The sequence below is a fragment of the Chamaea fasciata genome, unplaced genomic scaffold (assembly GCF_029207755.1).
Source record: "Chamaea fasciata isolate MVZ Bird 193981 ecotype frontalis unplaced genomic scaffold, bChaFas1.0.hap1 SCAF_10, whole genome shotgun sequence".
Taxonomy (NCBI): Eukaryota; Metazoa; Chordata; class Aves; order Passeriformes; family Sylviidae; genus Chamaea; species Chamaea fasciata.
In genome coordinates this window covers 32,791,911-32,811,615 of record NW_027094095.1, presented here as the reverse complement: position 1 = coordinate 32,811,615, position 19,705 = coordinate 32,791,911, and the positions used below count along the sequence as shown (strand labels likewise).

General features: G+C 53.7%; 2 long non-coding RNA genes across 4 annotated transcripts; one reads left to right on the top strand and one right to left on the bottom strand.

Moving 5' to 3' along the window:
• The first annotated feature begins 15,305 nt into the window (after positions 1 to 15,305).
• On the top strand, positions 15,306 to 16,483 carry LOC136294865 (uncharacterized). Of its 3 annotated transcripts, none has more exons than XR_010722503.1 (3): positions 15,306 to 15,378; positions 15,574 to 15,974; positions 16,079 to 16,483. It is a non-coding gene; the product is annotated as an uncharacterized lncRNA (long non-coding RNA). The 3 variants fall into 3 exon arrangements; XR_010722500.1 differs by lacking the exon at positions 15,306 to 15,378 and having other exon boundaries at positions 15,628 to 15,712; positions 15,852 to 15,974; XR_010722501.1 differs by lacking the exon at positions 15,306 to 15,378 and having other exon boundaries at positions 15,630 to 15,716; positions 15,852 to 15,974.
• Positions 15,559 to 19,629, bottom strand: LOC136294866 (uncharacterized). Its single transcript, XR_010722504.1, has 3 exons — positions 19,239 to 19,629; positions 17,542 to 18,188; positions 15,559 to 15,645 (listed from the first exon to the last, which is right to left on the bottom strand). It is a non-coding gene; the product is annotated as an uncharacterized lncRNA (long non-coding RNA).
• Between the last annotated feature and the right edge of the window lie 76 nt (positions 19,630 to 19,705).

Sequence of the window (19,705 nt, the reverse complement as noted above, 5' to 3'; positions counted from 1 at the left end):
TTTTAGATTCTCTCCCAAATTAATGCTTCCTCTCGGAAAAGATCACTTTGGAGAGCATGTAGTTTCAAGGAATCATTGCTTTAAGAGACGGCTGCTCCTAAGTGGACGACGAAAAACAAAATGTCCCCGAGAAAAACACTGGGGCTGTTCCGGTCTTGCAATTATTTCCCTGCAGAGGAATCCAGAAACCACACAGCACTGGGCTGCGCCCATTACAAACACCAGCCCCTGTGAGCAATGGGATATTGAGGGAAGGCTGTCACTGAACACGACACAGATAAAAATGATACTGGAAGACAAAGAATAGCAGGCGATGGTTAAAAAGCCACACAATACAGTACTATGTTGTAAGCAGTCAGCAATGCTGCACCAGCATTCAGAGTGAAAAATTATTGAACTCTTTGTTCATTCGTCATATTCTGATGAGGATAAATTGTGTCCAGCTAAAATAAGAAAAATGAGGTCAACTTTACCAGCGGCTTCCTAGAAATACTGATATATCAGGGAGATACCTAAGAACATTTACTTTCACCAGACTACTGTTTTGCTTACTTAACTGCTTTTATTGATCCCCTTATTTCCTAAAAGATCTTTTGATAACATTTAAAGAACCTTAACAGCTTGATTTGGACGGGACGATTGGCTGTGTGTGTCATTAAATCCAGGAACATCTATGAACTGAAAAGAGCATCTCCCACTCGGTAGGTGCTTCTGCCACTGCTACTTCCAGAAAAAAAAGAAAAAAACCAAACCAAAGCCATAATCAATTATCAGAGTTATCTACACCACAAAGCATTTATTCACAGAACCACAGAGTATCTTGAGCTGGACCCACAAGGATCATCCAGTCCAACTCCTGGTCCTGCACAGCCACCCCAACAGTCCCACGCCTGACAGCGCTGCCCAAACCTTCCTGGAGCTCTGGCAGCCTTGGCCACTGTGACCATTTTCTGGCAACCTTTTGTCGCTTCTTCTCCAGGGTGGGATTGTTGGGACTGCAGCCGCCAGTCCCTGAATTACAAGCCCCCTGTCCAACTTACTTCACTTTCAGGCTTCCTTTCTCCATCGAGAAGCTTGAATATCTCAGCACACTCCATGGAAATTTTCACGTATCCCTCCACGACATCGTACACTTGGGCCGATGGCAGCGTCCTGGCGACGGACACGAACGTCTCCAGCCCTGCAAAGGCGCAGCGTCAACCCGGGGCACCGGCGCCCCGTGCAGGGCCCGCTCCGGCCCGGCCGCGACCCTGAGGGGCCGAGCGGTGCCATGTGCGCCAGCCCCGCCAGCAGCAGCACCGGTGCCACCCACCCCCTGCGACGTGCCCCGGGACAGCCGCCTCCGCCCGGGACGGCGCGGCGCGGCCGCCTCCGCCCGGGACGGCGCGGCGCGGCCGCCTCTGCCCAGCGCAGCCGCCTCCGCCCGGGACGGCGCGGCGCGGCCGCCTCCGCCCGGGACGGCGCGGCGCGGCGCGGCCGCCTCCGCCCGGGACGGCGCGGCGCGGCGCGGCCGCCTCCGCCCGGGACGGCGCGGCGCGGCGCGGCCGCCTCCGCCCGGGACGGCGCGGCGCGGCGCGGCCGCCTCCGCCCGGGACGGCGCGGCGCGGCCGCCTCTGCCCAGCGCAGCCGCCTCCGCCCGGGACGGCGCGGCGCGGCCGCCTCTGCCCAGCGCAGCCGCCTCCGCCCGGGACGGCGCGGCGCGGCGCGGCCGCCTCCGCCCGGGACGGCGCGGCGCGGCCGCCTCTGCCCAGCGCAGCCGCCTCCGCCCGGGACGGCGCGGCGCGGCGCGGCCGCCTCTGCCCAGCGCAGCCGCCTCCGCCCGGGACGGCGCGGCGCGGCGCGGCGCGGCCGCCTCCGCCCGGGACGGCGCGGCGCGGCGCGGCCGCCTCCGCCCGGGACGGCGCGGCCGCCTCTGCCCGGGACGGCGCGGCGCGGCCGCCTCAGCCCGGGACGGCGCGGCCCCCGCAGCCCGGGACGGCGCGGCCGCCTTTGTCCAGCGCAGCCGCCTCAGCCCGGGACGGCGCGGCCGCCTCAGCCCGGGACGGCGCGGCCGCCTTTGTCCAGCGCGGCCCCCTCCGCCCGGGACGGCGCGGCCGCCTCAGCCCCGGGACGGCGCGGCCGCCTTTGTCCAGCGCGGCCGCCTCAGGGCGCGCCTTTCCCGCCACGCAGAGCCCCTCACCTTTGGCGGCGGCCGCGGGTTCCCGCAGCAGCGCCGTGAGGCGGGCGCCATCGAACTCCTCGTCCCGCGGGCCGCAGGCTCCCCGCTCCGCTTCCCGGCCATGCCCGGTTCGGAGCCGGCACGGCGGCACCCCGGAATCGCCGCTGCTCCCGCAGGCAGGGGCGGGCGGAGCGGGAGCGGCAGCGGCCCGAAGATATCGCGGCCCGGGCAGGGTGGTGCTCCCGCGGTCCCGCCCCGGCCGAGTTGTCGGGCCTGCCCAGCGACCGGTGCTCAGGTGAGCAAAAAGAGTTAAAAATAGTTACCATGGAACGGCACAGAGTCCCCCTCCGGTTCACAAATTCAGAGTGTGCAGAGCCCGTTTTTATACAGTTTTTGGGCTTGGGCAACCGATTACGTCATGGGTTCTTTGTGTATATGATTCTTGATTCATATTCATCTAGGGTCTTTTACGGTTGCAAGTCAGGTGAATAGTTTTTTCCGGGGAGACAGAAGCTTTTGTCCGGGTTTGCTGGAACCGGGTATTGAGATGTATGTCCTTGACGACAGTCGGGATGATGGCTGTGGGGCGCTGAGCACTCGGCTGACGGTGGCTGATGGCGGTGCTCAGCTCCATCAGCCAGGGGTCACACCCTCCTTTCTCTCCGCGATGGGTGATTATCTTCCCTCTCGGCAGAGGAATGTCTTCCAGGAACCCCGCATTCCTTTACGCTTAAGAAAGTGATGTTATCCAGTAAAACACAAACTAACTCTAAAATATCTACTACACAGGCTTATAAAGTATATTATTAAAAAACCCACGAATTAATCTCAAAACATTCACCTCAATCTCGTTCCACCATCCCTTCCCACCCCCTGCCGTGGGCAGGACACCCAGGCGGCTTTACCTCTAGTTCAGTCAGGCCACAGGGATCCGGGGCAGCCACAGCTTCTCTGGGCCCTGTGCCAGGGCCTCGGCACCCTCACAGACGAGAATTCCTTCCCAGTATCCCATCTGCAGCGGTCTCTCTCTTTTGTTTCAGCCTTACAGTTTTCTTGAAACTTAAATTTATGCAGGTATCCAAATACATTGGCAATTCCAGAAATCGGTAAGCACATAATATGGAAAGTAAATAACATCCTCAAGAGGGAGTTGCTCTGTTTTTGAGGGGGTGAAAAGAAAGGCTAGTGCTAGCAGAACTAGGGGAAAAAAAATTGATTTAACTCTGTTTTAAAAGGCTTAAAGTACCCATACTGAGATCTTCAAGGTAAAAGTCCTAGTTACCAGGCTTACAAGCCTGATAGTTATCATCACACCATATTTCATGGTTCTAGTATTTTAAAAGTACTGCAGAATGCTACTGAAAATTATTTTTATTTCAACTTGAAGTTAAATTATTCTCTCCCCTCACTGCCTGTGGAGCTGTTAGAGGCTTCCAGGAGGCTGGGGAAGCAGACTACGGGTTTCATTTCCAGCCAGGTCACTTCCATGTTCTGCTGGAGTGGACTTTGAAGCCTGTGTCCTTTTCTTTCTCTATTATATCTGACAACTTTCCTCCCCCGAGTCTGCTTTTTGGCAAGACGCATTTACGGAGGGTCAGTCGAAGACCTCAGGCTCAGAAAAAAATCATCTGTTCTGCTGTGCTTACGTGTGTAACAGATGGGAGCAGCAATGAGTCGAGTAGTAACTTCTGAGCTGCCCGGTTTTTCAGTAAATCAAAATATTCTGTGATTCTTGCCAGATGAACTTATCATCATATCCAAGTTACACACACCCCTCTGGCATTTTCAAGGCTAAAAAGCAATTCCTGGTCCCTTGCATGAACCTCAGCTCCCCCCCTTGTTCAAGGAACAGTTCTAGATACAAGACTAACTGAGCCAAGCGACCCTTTCCTGCCTCAGTTACGTCCTCTGAGGCCTTTACTGTCCTGAACAGAAGGTAAACAGCCGAGCCCCAGCCCCGCAGTCCTGCCCAACTTGCCTTTGCTCCCAAACCTGAACCTTTTTCTTTGCTCTGGGATTCCTTACTCGTGCAATCCTGAAGACAAATATCTGATTTGGCAGATGAGACCATTTCTAACACAAAATCTTCACCGAGGTTTCTCTTCTGATTTCAGCCTTAAGCACTCCCGTCCTTCTCAGGCAGCCCCTATCTCCAGCCGTTAGCCATGGATCCTTGCTGTTCTATAGCTGACATTGCCACCCCTCAAGTCTCTTGATACGCATTTACATCACTCCGTAACGGCGTCCTCCTGACCCTTCCCAAACTCAGCCTGATCTCCAGGCCTACAGCCTCTCCCTGCAGATGAGGGACTATGAGAAGGGCTGCAGACAGACCTTTGCATGACCCCAGCTATACAGCCCATGCTAATCCCAGCCCAAACCTGTCCTGCTGTTGGGATACCCCACTTACAGTTACAGTAACCCCTGTGGTGGTTTCACTTCACTTCATCTGTGAGTTGCAATCTCCCACCCTTCACTCCTTTGGTAAGAAACGCATTAGTGTCTTAAAATAAATGTTTCTTTTTATGTATAAATTAAGTATAGAAAGCATTCAGAGGGAATACATTTAATCCAAAATCGCACCTTAAAACTGTAGCTCTCAGTGTTCGCTCTCAGTTTACACAACTATTACACAGAAAAGTTTCCTTCAGTTTTTCCCCAAATTTCAAGTGTGATATAGAGCTCTTTGTCAAATCTTCCTGCTTTCCAGCCTTTGGCACCCTGAGGCATGGGATGACAGAAGGAGAGAGGGTGACGCTGCCCAGGGATGGGCTGACAGGACCACCTCCTCGGCACAGCCTCCCAAGAAGGGAATGCTCCCAACACTATCTCTTCTTTGTCATCACATGTCCAAATGCCCTGTGCCCTGCACCTCCATGATCCTTGCTGGGATCAGCCCAGTGCCAGCTCACACACTTGGACACAGTCATTGCAGAGCTTGAATTCCAGGAGTTCGGCATCGAGGAGTCCAGGGTATGTGCAAGGTCCGTGTATGGACCCAGGAGATGAGTGGGCTGGCAAGGCTGAGGTAAAACCACAACTTTTTTTACTCTAGATGCTGTAAAACAAAATCATCTCTCCTCCTCTTCTTCCTCCTCCTCCAATCCCGTAGTTATTTCAGCTGGAGTGCAAGGAGTGCATTTTAAGCCTGACTAATGGCAATTTATCTTCCTCCCACGAGGAATATTAGAGCCTGTCGATATGGGAGGATCTGCCGACCAGGCATTATGAGCATCAGGGGTTTGAGTCAGAGCATGGGGAGACTCTGGAACTGGGCCGCATGCCCAGGTGCTGAAGATGGGTGGAAAGATCAGAAAAAGAGGGAAGAGGACAGAAAAGTGTCAATGAGCAGGCTGTGCATAGCCAGAGGAGGCATTTGCTGAGAGCACCTCTGAGTATCTACTGCGATTCTCGGGTATTTCTGTGTACTGAAATCCTTCCCACCTTATACACATGGAATAATCTTCAAGCATCATCCAGTCTGAGTTTGACAAAGTCACTGAGTCACAGAATTTACCAGGGAGCCCTTACAGTCTTGATGGGAAAAGCAGGCACTTACAAGCACTGCAATATCATTTTAAATTTTTGTTATATGCTTCTAATTTCACTGTGCTCAGGTCGAATTAGCCTGAGGTCTGGATCTCAAAACTATTAACTCTCACTGATTAGATATTGATACGGGCTATTCTTTTCTGAAACACCACCAGTTTTGCATGCCTTTGCATACCTAACTTGAGACATCTGGAAGCCCGATTTTTTCAAGGCTCTTGGAAAAGCCACAGTTTTTTCAGTGTTTTGACATTGATTCTGTGGCTTTGAAAAGCTTCTGTCTTGAATTTCAAGTACGTAGTCATTGGTCATTTTGGAAAATCTTGTCTTAAATACTTACGGAAGGGGAACAGTGTCATGATAACGACCCATCAGAGGCAGGCTCATAAAACCGTAGTAAAGCACTTTGACAAAGAGGGTGATTTCCCTGACCGTGCTCCACCCAGTAACTGTGGCCTAATGTCCTTCCTAACTGAGGGGCAGGACACACAGTCTTTCCCAGTGTGTCTTTGAAACATCATGTCGGGAAGTGACCAGGGACATTCTCTTGTTTGCAGCAGTAAGCTCTCTGAGATGGGACATGCCTCTCACTTCATGTCTATACAAGTGCCAGGTGCACTGCTAGAAAAAACAATCTGCGTACAGGAGAAGTGCCAGCAAGACTGGCAGCATTCAGGGGGGTGGGGAGCGGGGACCTTCTGCTGCCTCTCCTGAGGAAACGGAGTGAGGTTTCATTCCAAATGAAACGTGAGGAGACTGGCTTTGCAAACTTCATGGGTCACATCTTCTGTCTCGTGAAGTGGTGGGGGTCTCTATGGTGTTTTGACTAGTTTGGCCAAGGAGCAGCTCATGATCACCAAACACAGAACTTGCTTAGCTCAGCTCACTCTCTCTGAAGCAAGTCAAAAAATAGCAGAAAACAGCAAATCATTCCCCTCCTTCTAAACCTGCTGGGTGGAGTACTTCACTCAGTATTCATTCCAATTTCTATTTACACACACAAGAATGTTTCCTAACTCTGGCTCACAGAATTGGTCCTCTCCAGTTCAAATTACAGCACACTTGAAGCTCTTGTTAGATCGTATCATCCATAGCGCCTTGTGAGAACTTACAGCATCCAAAACAAATTCAGAATTGGAAAAAACTATGGAACAGGCTTCTCTACAACGATTTTCAGCTTGTATCCATAGAAATAGAGGTTGGATTGGGAAAACTGCGCTCTGTTATTTTAAATAATCAAAATGCAGTGATTACTGTAAGGTATGTGCTTTGTTTTAAGTGGTCTGACACTCATTTCCATAGAAACAGAGAGAGGATAACAGCCCACTTGTTTGAACTGTCCTGTGGATTCTGTCTGTGTCAGAATGCAGGAATATAAAGCTTTTAAAAATGTGGGAAAGGCCTGGGGTTTTGTTCTTAATTATGGGGGGTTTTTTGGTTGTGTTTTTTTTTTTTTTTTTTTCTTTGTTTTAATTCTCAAAAGCCAAAAAGAACATTAGGGAACTTCTTGGAAATTGTATTCTGGGCGAATAGAATGAAAATGACAAATACCAGCTCTTAAAAAATTACAGGGGAGAAAGCAGGAAGAAAAAGCAGTAGGATGGGGAGAAGTGTACACACACACACAGAGGAATGTGTGTGTGTGTGTGTGTGTAAAAGTATTTCTGAGATATTTTTCTGACAACTCTTGTTATTCTACATTAGATCTAGTGATTTTTTTTCACTAATAGAAGATTTTAGACCATCTAACTGAACTATTTTATTTCAAATTACTATTTTCACATTCACTTTCTTTATTTCACATTGTTTTCTTCTTAACTGACACACTAATTTTATCGGAATTTCCATACACTAAGCAATGATATGAGTTTTGAATTGGCAGTTTGGCTGAAATTCAGGGGAAAATGAATATCAAGGAGAAAAAGAAGTGAAGTGCTCAAATTTTGTCTTTGCTTTTTTAAAGCTTCCATGTAACAACACAATTCCTGCATTTCTGGCACAGTAAAATCATTCCTCCCCAAGTTCAAAAGAGAGAAACTCACTGAAGCAGATGTGATATCTTTCTTGGATTCTAACTTCTAGACTTTCAAGTGATTTTTTTCTTTGGGGAAAAAATGAATCCAATTCCTGTTGCTTGTGAGGGAAGGACAAGGCTGAGATTCTGGAATTCTACATGCTGAACATGTCTGGATTAGTTATATTGTCTTCCAGCAACTGAATATTGCCAGCTTGTAGAAGCAGCTTTCAAGGCTGTAGCAGAGAGGTGCATTCTGCACATCGTGATAAACACTTACTCCCTTCCTGCCTTTGTGTTTTATGCTACTGTCTCCAAGTTTTCTATTCACACACTACCCATCACGGGGGATAGCAGAGATTCGCAAAAATACTTTTTATATTTTAGGGTACTTGGTTTTTAGGTTAATGTTGAATAGCAAAGTAGCCCCCATTCAGCGGGAAAAGAAAAAGAAAGTGTATACATATATCTCAGTGCCATTCTACTGAAAGCATGTCTTCAGTTCCTGTCAGCCACAGTGTCCGTGAGTTTTCCTTCTCCACAGGAAGGCTTCCCTGGAAGATGTGTACAAGCCGGAGCACCCAGCTGCCTCTTGCGCTGTGCTGTCTTTCAGCCCTCCCCGCTTCACCTCCCTGGAGGTTACCTGCATTTCAAACCTCTCCCAGTTCAGTCATTCCACTTGGAAACTGCCTTTGCCTTCGGGTTATACTTGCACACTGCCAAAAGAATGCCAGGCTCATTCCTGCGCTTTGGGATGGTCTTTTGCTTACAGCATCACCAGGCTAGAAAAAGTTACGTTATCTCACTGGGAAGATTCACAAATACTCATCAGGCAACAGCCCTGGCAGACCTTCTGATTCAAAGCCTTTCAAGCACAAGAATGGGATACTTCCCAGTGATTTTGGATGCTGTCTATATTCTTCTGCATTGATTGCGCTTCAATGACCCCCCACAAAATTTGTTTGAATTTTAAAACCCCGCTGTGTTAAGAGAATCTTCCCCCACAAAACCGGGGGACAGACAGTAGAAAAGGTTTGACTGCAGCAATTTGCATTAAGTGTCCTTTGCAGGCTTTGACTATTTCCACCCACCCCTGAAAGAGCCTGGGAGACGGGCATTAACGGCCAATCATTAGGCAATGGCTTTTTGAGATAACAATCAGGCTTGCCTAGTATCAATGAGACCTGTTAAAATTAAGTCTTTGCCTTGCAGAGTCACTTTGTGTTGTCATGTGGGATGCTGAGATGTGACACAGCACGTCCTCTTCCCCTAAACAGGTTTAATCCCATCTTCTCATAATCTCAAAATTCTGTTTGTCCCTGCCATGGCATCCTGGTTATCAAACCAGCTGCCCAAGACTACGGAGGCATAGTCTGATATATGTGATACCCCGTTGTTTTTCTGGGTGTTAAAAGGGACAAGGTGAGGAATAAAAGTGGATTCAGATTCAAACACGAAGACCAAGTTGGTCAAAGTTCAGTGTAACCTCTGAAAAGAGGGGCCAGACTTTGGAAATTCAAATCTGGATGCATTCCAACTTCAGTTGGAACAGGAGGAGAGGAATAGTTTTAACACAATTAGTTTGGTCCTGTTAGAAATCTATATTATAGGGTTGGCTTTCCGCAAAATGTATGTTATATAAGTAATAATGTTGTAGTAAAAATATAAGTTTTTCTTTTATTTCTTCTATTAGTAAAGAAAACTAAGCATATTAATATTCGCTAATATAGTATGCTTAAACTGTCTATTTAGCCAAAATAACATCCAATAAACATATAAAAAAGACTGCTATTTGCTTAAACTGTCTGTTTGGTCAAAACAACATCCAGTAAACATACAAAAAAACCCCTCTACTATTAATATACCAACTATCAAACATCTACCATCTAAAAAAAGCACAAACCAAAGCCCAAATTAAAAGTAATAACAAAAACACAAACAAAAACCACATACTCTAAAAAAGCAACCCCCCAAAAAAGCCATACAAAACAATTCCTAAAATATAAAAACTAATTTATAAAAAAATGAATATTCAACAAACTAATGCAATAAAAAAGTATCTAAAGTATAACTTTAATATAGCAAAGTGTAGACTTAGCTGAGTGCCAAGTCACCCAACCAACCCTATTTTGCTTTTTTAATCTCCCTTATAACTTTATTAAATTTATTTTTAAATTTTACATTTTAAAAAAATCTCGTTTTTCACAGTTCCATCATCTTTCATCTACTCACTCATGGGGTTTTGTTGATTTTTTTTTTTTCAGGAGAAAGATCAGTGTGAACATGCATAGCAGGATGTAAACATTTGGATATTCATGTTTACCCACTTTACACCCCAGCACAGCCCCAGGAAGAAAAGATGCTTTCATTCCCCATTTCCAGAGTTGGTTCTAAGCTCTCTTTCCTGAGGACAGCTCTTACAGGAACTGGGAAATGAGTGTCCTGATTTATCCCCTTGAGTCCCTCATACCTTAAAAGAAGCACCAAATGACATTTGAAGGTAGTTTAGCAGGTAGTAATGACAATTTGTTGGAACTTCTCACCGGTTCACTTTTCTGTATCACAAAAGATTACAGGGAACAACTTGAACTCTCTCAAAGTAACTTCAAGATGTTTCCCCACTTTGCAGTGAAGGTTTTAAGCCAAGCCTACACACTTCAAACTCAAGACCCGCTGGAGTCGGAACGCTGCGGGGATGAGGCAAGGAGGTGCCACCGGTGTGAGGAAAGAGAGAAGGTCCTTTCGCAGCCTGGAAGAGTCAGTGCTGTTTGCCCACTGAAATCCCCCACCCAGAGATCCTGCCAGGCGTAGGTCCCAGCTGGGTCCCCTCAGAGACCCGTGAGCCGAGGTGTAAGGGCTGCAGCGGCAGACTTGGCAGGGTCGGGCACGAGGGCCGAGGGCGCCTGGAGCAGGCAAGGCAGGGAAGCTGGGCTGCGGGGGACGGGGAGTGATGGGGAGCACCTCGCACCTGCCTCGGGAAAAACACAAGCGGGGAAACGCGGTCACGAGTCGCGGTGTGTGCAAGTCCGTGAGTCCTCCAACCATTGCCAGGCGAGAACGATGGCGGAGACGGTGAGATGGAGCCTCTAGAGCAGAGGGAGGCGCGAACTGCTCGGAGAGGGGTGGGGAGAGCCGGGGAGGGCGGGCGAGGTGCAGCCGGCTCTGAGTCAGCCCGGCCGCGCGATGTGCGCGGAGAGCAGCGCCCGGCACGGCGCCGCCGGGAGCCCGCGTCCCTTCCCGTCCCCTCCCCGCCGCCCCCGCGTCCCGAGCGCCCGCGCCCGCCGGACCCGCTCCCGCCGCGGCCGCTGGCAGGGCTGCTCCGCCCTCGCCCTCCCTCTGCCCCTTCTCCTCCTCCGCCCGCGCGGGGCAAGGGCAGCTCCGAGGGCGCCAGCCGGGACCGGCCGCACCATGTGAGGCGGCGGGGCTGCCGCCCGCCCCGAGCCGCCCTCTCCCGCACCATGAGGGACGGGGATGCGGGGCAGCGCCCACGCCGCGCACAGGCAGAGCCCGGGCCGGTGCCGATGCTGGGGAACTGGGGCAGAGCCCGGGCCAGGGGAGTGGGGCCGGGCTGAATCCTACAGTCTGTACATCAGCCCTAGAATTTCTTTGTCACGCTAAAAGTGATTTGAGCTCGAGCCCTGGAGCATCCCCTTCCCAGGCCCAGTGATTTCAGCTCTTGACCCACAAGCTTTATTTCACGGCCAGCTCGCTTCTTCCAGCTCCACGTGCGCATTCCTCCGACTCTGGCAGCTGAAAATTCTCCACCGTCCACGGGGCAGGGTCTTCATCTTGGCCCCAGCTGAGCAGCCATTGAGCTCTGACCCCACCGTGTCTATGCCCACCCCACAGTCAACATCCCAGCCCCAGCCCTACAGTGGGTATCCCTGACACGGGCAATATCCCAGCAGCACCAGCATTTCAGGAGCAATCTTACAGCAATCCCTTTTCAGCTCTCCACCCTCTCTCCCATTTATGGGCTCAGTACCCAGCTACAACATCAGTATCACAGGCCTACAGTCATTTCAGCGCACCAATCTCACAGTCAGTTCGTCAGCCCTAAAGTTCCTATGTTACTCTAAAAGTGATTTGAGCTCGAGCCCTGGAGAGTCCCCTTCCCTGCCCCAGTGATTTCAGCTCTTGACCCACAGGCTTTATTTCACTGCCAGCTCTTGTTTCACTTTTGTCTCCATGTCTTCCCAGCACTGGCACATAATAACGTTGCTTTTGGTTCTCAGAGTATGGTTGTTGTTTTAGGTCTAACTCTGTGTTGTTTCAGCACAGCTCTTGTACCCACATTCCAGCCCCAACCTACTAATCCTTACTGCAGCAACAGCTCTACCATCCCTATCCCCCCCTTACAGTGATTTCAGCTCCAGTCACGCAGTTCCCGTCCCGGCTCCATACTCCCTAGACCAGCCCCACAGGGGTTTCACCCCAAACCCTACCATCTTTGTGTCTCCTCCAGCTCTGCTGTCTCAGCTCCAGCTCCTCAGCGTCCCGCTGCTTGCCGCTAAAAGCCGCTACTGCTTCTCCCTGCAGCTCAGGACTGTTGATAAGGCCACAAGTCAGTTATTATCATCGCTTCAATGTCCTTAGGAGCTCTACCACCCATCCTCCTGGGTTCCCAGCCCTGGGAACACTTGGCACCTGAAGCCCAACATCTGTCTTCCCCCTCTCGCTGGGTCTCAGCCCAGCACTTGCCCCAAGGCCCCCCTCACCTCCCCCAGGCAGCACCGGGGGCTGGGAAGAGCCACTGGGCCCCTGCTCCCCCATCCCAAAAAGTGCCCTTGTGTTGGTTCTCGGGCCCTGGTGCCCTCCGAACCCCCACACCCTCAGCCTCTGCTTGGTACCACAGGGCAAGGGCTGGCAACCCCCCAGGCATCTCCTGCAGGCCCTGAGCTGCAGCTCCATCCCCTTCTCCCGTGGCATTTATCCACTCCAGCCCCAGCATTCCCATTGCTCCTCATTGTTTTGGGCCGGCCTCTAGTGCCAAGATCCTTATTCCACACCCTGGGGCTTTATGCCTCCACTGGCCTCGCAACCGGTGTTTCAGCCCTAGCCCTACAACCTTTACTGAAGTAACAACAACTATCTAGCAAAAGAAAACAAAAATAAACCAAAATAATGTAATAAAGCGACGAAATTAATGAAACGGAGTAATAAAGAAAAAAAATCATAATTATTTCGAATAAAACAAAATAAAACATTAAAACTGAAAAAAATGCAGCTTTATTTTTGATATCTTAAGCGTTACTTTGTATCCAGAAACCACGGAAGCACTTCTCCCCTGGTAGCCCCAGCCGGTCTCCCCGCGCCGCACCAAGCCCCGCACCAGCCTCCGGCCGTCCGAGTCACGCAGGGCGCGGCGGAAAGAACCGGGCACGGCCGGCAGCGCTGCCCCAGGACACCGCCAGTCCCCACACGCTAGCACAGACAGACGCGGGAGTCGCGTGCGGGCTCACCGGCGCTCCCCTGACCGGAAGCCGCAAACATCCCGTCCTGGCGCAGCCGCGCTCCTCCGGCGGCGCTCCTCCGACTGCCCAGTCCCACCCGCGTCTCTCCGCGCCGCCGCCGAACTAGCGCCGAGACCCCTCAGGGCACGCTATTTATCCCCCAGGGCAGGGCCACCCCAGCCAATCACAACCTGAGGCAGCGGCGGCCGGGCCAGCCCAACCTATCACAGCGCAGTGTCGGCCCGCCAATCCCGGCCCGCCCGTTCCCGCCCCCCTCGGCTCCGCGACCCCCCGCTGTCCCCTCACGCCCCGCTCCCGCCATTCCGCCCGCTCCCCGCCGTCTCCCCGTTTCCCTGGGAGAACTCCCGGCCGGGACCTCAACGGGGAGCTCCCGCCGCCCTTCCCGGGTCCCGGCAGCACCTGCCGAGGCTGCGGCAGCGGAGGCACGGCTCCGCTCGTTCCCAAAGCCGAGGCGGCGGGAGGGACGCCTCAGGCGAACGGGGGACCGGGACCGGGCTGAGGGGCCGGGCCGCGACTGAGCGGGCTGATCTGGGCGGGACCACGCCCGGATTGAAAGGGCGGCTGTGATTGGACGGGGCGGAGAAAGGCGGGCCGGGATTGGCGGGGCTTGGCAGCTGAGGCTGCAGCCAATGGGAGCGCGAGCGCTCAGGCGGGCGGAGCCAGGGGCGCTCGGGGGTCCGCGGTCGCCCGGGGTCCCGCTCCCGAGACCCCCGTCCCCTTCTCCCACCCTCCCTGTGCCCCGGTCCCGGCTGAAAGGCCCCTGCAGAGCCCCCACCGGAGCGCCCGTCGGCACTCGGGGCAGGGAGGGGCGTAGCCGGCAGCCCGGCCGGGAGCGGTTCCGAGTCGCCAAGGCGGACTCTGCGGTAGCAGCGCGGGCCAGGGAGCGGCGGCGACGTGGGGGGGAGGGGGGTCGGCGGCGGGGAGCGGGGGCGCGTGCAGAGCCCGCTGCCGGCTGTGGGCGCCTCTTTCCCCGCAGCGGTTCCGCTTCTGCGGGGACTTGGGCCGCCCCGACTGGGTGCTGGCCGAGATCAGCGCTGGGAGGATCAGCACCCTGGCCAAGATACTCAAGTGCCCGCCCCCCGCCTGCTGCGGGCCCGCTGCTCACCGCGGGGGGGGGTCAAGCGCTTCAACACTACAATGGCATAATCAGCAACATTATTTAATCTCGTGTTCTTCATGCAAGCCTCAGCGTTAAGAACACTACCGGCCTCTTCTAGTAGTAATAATATGCGTATATTATGCATATGTTATTAGTATTAATATTTAGGTAAGAATTGTTAGTGTTAACACTGATAGTGAGTGTGTTAGCTGGTGTTTACCGTGGTGCTCTGCTCTCCCACAGTATGACAAGATCCCGAAGCTGCCCTTAGATGCAAAGTTAGGTGAGCACTGCTGTCCTTACCACGATCCCCTGATGGAGCCATGCTCCAGGCATGGGCAGCAGTGTGTCTGGGGATGCCTTTCCAAGGTGACAGAGCTCACCCCCCCTCCCGTCTGCAGAGTCGGGGGATTTGAAGGCGACCATTGCTGTCCTCGGCTTCATCCTCTCCAGCGCGGCCAAGCACTGGGTAGATGGTGAGTCTCTGTCAGGTGACCTGCAGCAGCTGGGACTGCCCAAAGGTTCCTCAGGCGTGCTGGGATGTTGCTGACAGTTCCCAGCCTTGCCTTCACATCCAGATGGAGGGCAGGCTGGCTGCTGTGCTGTCCTCTGTCACCTCCCTTCTGTCCATCAGTCCCTGGGGCCTCCCCAGGTGCTTTGGTGGAGTTTGGCAGCTTCAGGTCTGGTGTGAGCAGAGGGGTTCTTCTCTTGTCTCCCCTCAAGAGCAGAGCATGCCAGCGCCTTGTGCCATTCCTTTGAGGAGAAGCAGAGCCCCTTCCAGGACTGGCTCAGTGCCTGCAGCCTGAGGTGTGAGCGGGGTGTTGGGTCTTAACAGGAGTGTGGGGGTCAGTGTAAATCACCATGCTGGAGTGAACCGGGGTGCTGACACCATCCCACTCCCCACCGTACTGACCCAGCTGGGCTCAGTGTGCTGGCACGTGGATTACACCCTCAGCTCCAGCGAGTTGCAGGAGGTCAATGAGCCCGTGGTGCACCTGACTTTCAGTGTGCGGGACAGAGTGTGAGAAAATGACAGCTGTCCCTGCAATGCTCTCGGCCAACAAGTTCCAGGTGCTGCTGGCAGGTGAGGCGCCCGGAGGGGTGGCAGCAGGGAGGATTCTGCAGGGGAAGGTGCTGTGGGAGGCACGCTGGGAAGGGGATGCTGGAAGGGATGCTGCAATACCAGCAGCTCCCCCACATCTCCGTCCTCTCTCTGCAGTTCTGAAACAGCCCTGCCATTCCCTCCATCTGCCCCAGACCGCTCACCATTCATTTGCAGGCTTGGTTTGATAACCAGGATGCCATGGCAGGAACAAACAGAACTTTGAGATTACAGAAGATGGGATTAAACCTGTTTATGGGAAGAGGAGAGATTCAATCAACCCCCTACGAAAAAGATGCTGTAAAATGCATGAGCTGTTTGTATGATCTTTTAACCTAATTATTGTAGTAGAAACTATTAACCTTCCTGAAATGGTATACAAGCTTTTGGAAAACCTCAGTGAAACCAAATTCTGATCACTGAATCAGTCTTCCTGTGTCTCCTTCAATCGCCAGTAGCTGAAGGGCCAAGGAAGGGACGTGCTCGTGGGAGGAGGAAAGTGACTGCTGCTCCAGCCTTGCCTGAGGTGCCTCCAAGTGTCAGAAGAAGCTGCTGGACATCTGCTCGCAGGGCCAAAGGTGAGACTGGCAGTCCCTGTGGGGGCTGTGGGGAGCTCTCCCACAGCCCATGGGGCAGAGCCAGATATGCCCTCTGACTCCTCATTTCCCTCTTCCTTCTCCAGGTGCAGCCCCTGCCATGTGAGTGTCACCTGCTGCCACCTCCTGAGGGACATTTAAGGGGCCAAGAGGAGCTCAGGCAGGGCCTGGCCACAGACGGAGCTGCCCTGTACCTGTGCTCACGCTTCTTTGCTACTGTTGCACCCTGCCAGTGTGGGAGGGAGAAGCTGAGCCTGGTGGTGGGGCTTTTTATGGCCGGCCACAGGCATTTCAGGGGAAAAGGGTGAAAACCACATGCTGTGCTGGACTCTGACTCTTTCCTCTCCCTCTTCCCTTTCCGGCTGCTGATCCACTGCTTTTAGTTGACTAATAAAGTATTTTGTGTAGAAATCACCGTGCGTGCCTTTTCATGGGAAGGATAAATCCCTGTGCCCAGTCTCTTCCCCACAGGGGCTGAAGCAGACTTCCCCTCCACCTCATCCCCAAAAAATAAAGGTAAGCTCAGCCTCCCCAGTCCCAGGAGTGAGATACTGCTCAGAGGCAGACACTAAAAGAGCAACTACAACAAAGCCCCTGGGAGGAGGAAGGTCAGTGCAGTTACCTGGAAACAAGTTAAAAAAACAGGCTCCAGCTTGTTTTTACATAATCCTCTTGATTTTTTTGTGTTTCCTCTTCTGCAAGGGTGGTGCAAGGGACAGGCAGAGGGAGAAGGAAGGGAGTAGAGTGTGTTTCTACACTCACTGCTAGGCAAGATGAAGGCTGCAACACAGGAGTCACTGTGGAAGCTGCTGCTCCCCACACCTCTATGGCTGGAGCAGAACTTGTGCACACCAGCCTTTCTGCACCTTTGTCCACACTTAAAGAACTCAGAACTCGCTCAAGACCACCTACCCTGGCTGGGCAGTGGGCAGCTGTCCTCCTTCCCTGAGGAGCAGGGTTGTTCAAGCGCGTCTCTGCAACACTTGGGTGCAGGACATGGGGACACTGCTGTTCCCTGGAACTGCTGCCTTGCACAACGCTCGGGATGGGGAACAGCTCAGTCTGTGATTTGAGCTCACAGTGTTGGCCTGGGTGGCTGCAGGAGGACCAGGAGGTCAGAGAGCACACGAAGGCTGCAAAGGAAAGCCTCAGGCCCTGTGGCTCCAGCAGCAGGTGGCCCCACACAGCCAGACGCTCCAGGAGGTCACAGCTGGGGGACAAAGCACAGGGCTGAAGGGACTGATCTCCATCGCCACATGCCCCAGCCCTTCTGCAGGGACTCACAGCATCGCCTCCGTAACGGGGAGGGAGGCCTGGAGCCGGGCGGTGACTGTGCTGCCATGGGCCTCGTACAGCCAAACCACCAGAGCCTCAGCCCTTTCCTCGGCCTTTGGGGCAGCTCAGACAGACGAGACAGGCATCATCTCTCCAACACCAGTTGCTGTGCTCAGCTGAGCCTGGCCACCACTCGGTGTGGGTGAAAGAGCAAGCCCTGCCCAACAACAGCACCTCAGCCCCCTGCCCTCCCCTCGTCCACCCCAGCACCTGCCTGACAGTCTCCAGCACGATGGCAGGTGAGCTGACAGAAAAGGCACTCCAGGATGGGCACTGGGCACAGCTGGCTGGACCACATGGAGGGGGCAATTCAAACTGTGGGCTTGCTGAATCACACCAGCCTCCTGAACGGAACCTGCAGCACAAGAACCTCCCTCCAGTCAGCCTCTGTACACTGATGGGCAGCACGACGGAGAGGGATTAAAAAAGAACAGGGACAGCAAACAGGACACAAGGATCCCATGGGAAACAGTGGCATGGGGAGCACCACAAAGCCACAGAGAATAAGCATGAACACGAGGCGTGGAGAAAGATGGAGAAAAAGAGAGAGTGCCAAACACATGGCAAGGACAGAGGGATACAGAGACAAAGAGGGAAACAAGGACCCAGAGAGGAAATGACCACAGCACACCAGTGGGGAAAGACAGGCAAGATGCTTCTCACTCCAGCCACTACACAAGTGCAGCTTCCCTGGAATTTCATGCTCAGCATCTCTTCCAAGCTCAACAGGTGAACAAACAGGTACCGCAAACACCTCCTTTCTTTGGACAAACCCATTGGGAGAACCTGGAATCCAAGGATGGATCTTAACATGGCAGTCCCACTTGCTACTCTCCACCTTTTCTCCAGCTTAGTCCTGGGCTGGAAAACAAAAAACAACAAACACTTAAAAACCAATCTAGAGGTGTCTTGAGGATGCCCAGGCCTGGGAGAAAGAGAGGTCCCACTACGACCCTCTTGGCCTTTTCCCACTCTGAGGACCTGTGGAAATGCCCATACAGTCCCTAGGTGGACAGCCTGGGATGTTTTCTGCACACCAAATGCCACAGCCCTAAGCACCAGAAACCGGAAGATGGTCGGGATTGCAATTCACAGCCTCAGTGAAACCTGTGTGGGACATCAGTGTGCAGAGGAATTAAAAGTCACCATTTTTAAAAGTTAAAATATCCATGGAAGTTACTGGCTACTTAAAACAGTGTGCTTCATACAGCCTCCCATGCTTATGGATTTATCAAAAGAAGCAGCTTCAGGTTCCTTCCTTTTGGAGCCCAATTCCAAACAGGAAACTTCTCACATCTGCTCCTGAGAGAGACAAATGGAACTTCAGGAGCTCAGGAAAGCGACTCCCTCCCCTGAGTCACGTCTCAGCTGTCCGAGCACCCACAGAGCTTTTATACTACCTCTCTCTCAGCTTTCCACGTTCATTTAAATGTAAGAAGCCTGCAAGCTCTGCCCCAGCCGCATCTTCCCTGCGCCCCAGCACTGCCCCACCCGCTCAGGTGCTGCTCCCTTCTGCTGCGCTGCCCCTCGCCACGGGGCCGAGGTGGGAGAAACCGCAGGTTTTGCTTCCCAGGAAAGGCTCCGCCGGGCGGCCCCAGCCGGCCCCGCTGCTCCTCCCCGGCTCCGTGCCCGCGTCGGGACCGCCTTCGCCCCACGCAGCCCCGGCCGCCCGCTCCCGGCCCGGCTCCGCTCGGGGCCGCCCCCCGCGGCTGCCACCGCCGTCCTCGGGGCTTCTCCCGGGACCGGCCGTTCTCCGCTCCGCTTCAACCGCGCTGCGGCAGCTCCCGCCCTCCTCCATTGTCAGCACAGCCCTCACGGCCGCCACTGCCGCAGCCGGGGCCCGCGCCCGGCGCTCCCGAGCCGCTGCCGGCGGCCCCGCGGGGTGTTACCGGTCAGTCTCCCTTTCTTTACCTGAGTCCCAGCCAGGTTTTCCGGGCAGCTTTCAAGAAATGTGGCTGTAACTGCAGATCAAAAATGAAGTAATTGTGATAGCATAACTGGGGTGAGGAATGACTTTCTGGGTGTGAACAGAAAGCAGCCGCTGCTGCTGGTCGGGCCGGCCGCCGCCCGGCTCCAGCAGCGACAGCGAGTGCTCCCGCTCCGGGCACAGCGGCCCCCGACATCGCCTTCGAACCGCCGGCCGAGGAAGCGACAGGGAGGGCGGGCACCGGTCCGGGATCACCCCGAACTGCCCTCGGCTGAGTCCGGCTGCTGGCCGAAAGTCGGCGATTTTCGTCAAGCCTCGGCTACTTTCGGCTGCACTCGGTTACAATCGGTTGCGAGCAGCGTGCCAGGACTTCCGCCCTTCCTCGCCGCCATACTGGTTGAGGCTGAAGCCACTTCCGGTCGAACCGTCATCTTCGGTGCGGGCACTCGCT